Source organism: Vombatus ursinus, unplaced genomic scaffold (genome assembly GCF_900497805.2).
Source record: "Vombatus ursinus unplaced genomic scaffold, bare-nosed wombat genome assembly UNPS02000749.1, whole genome shotgun sequence".
NCBI lineage: Eukaryota > Metazoa > Chordata > Mammalia > Diprotodontia > Vombatidae > Vombatus > Vombatus ursinus.
The window spans coordinates 15,136,302-15,139,371 of record NW_020940527.1 but is presented as its reverse complement, the minus strand read 5'-3'; the positions used below and the strand labels follow the sequence as shown (position 1 = coordinate 15,139,371).

General features: G+C 41.0%; 1 pseudogene; it reads right to left on the bottom strand.

Moving 5' to 3' along the window:
* The window catches only part of LOC114042372, a 4,341-nt pseudogene extending 2,426 nt beyond the window's left edge, over window positions 1-1,915 (bottom strand).
* Between the last annotated feature and the right edge of the window lie 1,155 nt (window positions 1,916-3,070).

The window sequence follows — 3,070 nt, the reverse complement described above, 5'->3', positions numbered from 1 at the left end:
TATCTATCTATCTATCTATCTATCTATCTATCTATCTATCTATCTATATTTATATATACATACATATGATATTTTCCCCTCCAACTACCCTAATGCTGACAAAGGTCTCATGAGTTACAGATATCATCTTTACATGCAGGAATATAAAGAGTTAACCATAATGAGTCTCTTATGATTTTCTCTTTTCTGTTTACCTCTTCATGTTCCACTTGAGTCTTGTATTTGAAAATAAAATTTTCTATTCAGCTCTGGTCTTTTCATAAAGAATGCCTGAAAGTCCTCTATTTCACTGAATGACCATTTTTTCCCCCTGCAGAATTATACTTAGTTTTGCTGCGTAGGTAATTCTTGTTTGCAATCCTATCTCCTTTGCCCTCCAGAATATTATATTCCATGCCCTGCAGTCCCTTAATGTAGAAGCAGCTAAATCTTGTGTTATCCTGATTGTGTTTCCACAACACTTGAATTGTTTCTTTCTGGCTGCTTGTAACATTTTCTCCTTGACCTGGGGACTCTGGAATTTGGCTACAATATTCCTAGGAGTTTTCCTTTGGGGATCTCTTTCAGGAGGAGATCGGTGGATTCTTTCAATTTCTATTTTGCCCTCTGGTTCTAAAATATCAGGACAGTTTTCCTGGATAATTTCTTGAAAGACTATGTCTAGGATCTTTTTTTGATCATGGCTTTCAGATAGTCCAATAATTTTTAAATTCTCTCTCCTGGATCTATTTTCCAGGTCAGTTGTTTTTCCAATGAGATATTTCACATTGTTTTCTCATTCTTTTGGATTTGTTTTACAGTGTCTTGATTTCTCATAAAGTCACTAGCTTTCAATTTCTCTATTCTAATTTTTAAGGAAGTATTTTCTTCAGTGAACTTTTGGACTTCCTTTTCCATTTGGCCAATTTTGATTTTTAGGGCATTCTTCTCCTCATTGGCTTTTTGGACCTCTTTTGCCATTTCGGTTGGCTACTTTTTAAGGTGTTATTTTCTTCAGTATTTTTTTTTTGGGTCTCCTTTAGCAAGCTGTTGACTTGTTTTTCATGATTTTCTTGGAAAACTCTCAGTTTTTCCTCTACTTCTCTTAGTTGCTTCTCAAAATCCCTCTTGAACTCTTCCAAGGCCTGGTACTGATTCATATTCTTCTTGGAGGCTTTGGATGTAGGAGCTTTGGCTTCATTGTCTTTTTTGGGTTGTATGTTTTGATCTTCTTTGTCACCAAAGTGAGATAATATAGTGTGACTCTTTTTGTGCTGCTTACTTATGATCCCGGCCAAATACTTGAGTTTGAAACTCTTTGTTAAGGTAAAAATCTGTTTCCAATATGGAGAATGTACTGTCCCAAGCTTTGGAGGTTTGTATAGCTGTTTTCAGAGATACTTCAAGGGACCTGAAAATTTTCAGTTCTTCCAAGGTGTTATGATAAGGGGCGAGGTGTTTTCTCTCCACCGCCACAGCAATCTTCACCACACCAGCACTCCTCCTCACACCAGAACTGCCCCTCAGAATTTCTAAGTTGTCTTTGGCATTCGTGGGTTGAGAAGTCTGGAAACCACCACAGCTGCCCATGATTCAGTCCTCTGAGGCCTGCTCCGGGGTTCCTGCTGTGGGCTGCGCGCCCACGCCAAACTGAGCTCTTCTCCTCGCCCAGCGCGATATACTTTTCCTGATCAATCATCCAGACGGTCTTTGGCTGGATATTTGTTTCACTCTGTCTTTTTGTGGGTTCTGCTGCTTTAGATTTTGTTTGGAGCCATTTTTTATAGGTATTTGGAGGTTTGGGGGGAGAGCTCGAGGAAGTCACTGCTTTCCCTCCTCCATCTTGGCCCCTCCCCCGAGCCTTTTCCTCATTTTTTCCTTCTACTGCAGTTTATTTCTTCTTCTCATCTGACAACTGCTCTTCTAGATCTGCCATCTTCCTTCTGGCAAAAAGCAGCAGTAGCAGTGGCAACCTGACTTCCTTCTTTTTATATGGTCCCTGGTATGTGCCCCCAAAAGGGGAGGGGTCAGGAAGCCAGAGGCCCACTTTTCGCTCATTTTTTGCCTAGTTCCTTGTTTCAAAGTTGAGTTCTCCTGTTGGAGCATAGGGGGCTCTATCCTAAGCTTCTTGTGCTGTGATCCAGGCGCCTGGTCACTGGTTTTGTGCACTTGTTCCTCAAATTCAGGCAGCTCAAATCTGTAGGGATCTGACAGCTTACCTGGTTCTGAGCTGCCCTTCTAGTGGTGGTGTCTCTGTGGAGTTTTTCTGCATTTTTCTGCATTTTTCAGGAGTTACACTGCAGCATGTGGTGGCGTGGCCCCCAGAGCATTCCTGTTTGCTCTGGGCTGCACTGAAGTACCTGGAGGTCCAGCTGCTGGATGCCTGCTCACCTGGGTTTGCACTGAAGCACATGATGTTTCTCTGAGTTGGAGTCTGCTGTTTCCCTGGCAATGATAACGCACATGGGGTAGTGCTTGTTTTAGAATTCCTGCTCCACTACACTGGAGCTCAGGATCTTCCATTGATTTACTGAGGAGAGACTAGGGTGGCTTGCTGGGAAACTTCCTGTCCTGGAATGTGTTTTTACCCAAGTGAGACAGACCTCTCTTGTTGATCCTCCACATTTCCCTGGCCAAAAGGCTGCACCACCTTATCTTTCCTCTGGCTCCACTGTTCCAAGATCTTTTCTAGGGCATTATTTTATGGTGGTTTGGGGGTGAATCTGAGACAGTGACAACAATTTACTGCTTACTTTGCCATTTTGACTCCTGGAAATTTTAGAGCCTATCATTTATTTTTTCATTTGTGTATTTATAATAATCAGATGACTCTTGTTCAAAGTCATCATCCTCAGTGCTTAGAAATATCTACAGCATATAGTAAATACTACATTCATACTTAAGAAAGAACATTGATAAACAGGAGATCCTGGAAAAAAAGGCTACCAGGATGCTGAAGTAATTAACAAATTTAACGAAGTTGCAGGATATAAAACAAACCCAAAAAAATCACTGGCATTTCTATATTTTACTAACAATACCAACAGCAAGAGATAGAAAGAGAAATTCCATTTACAATTACTGTAGACAT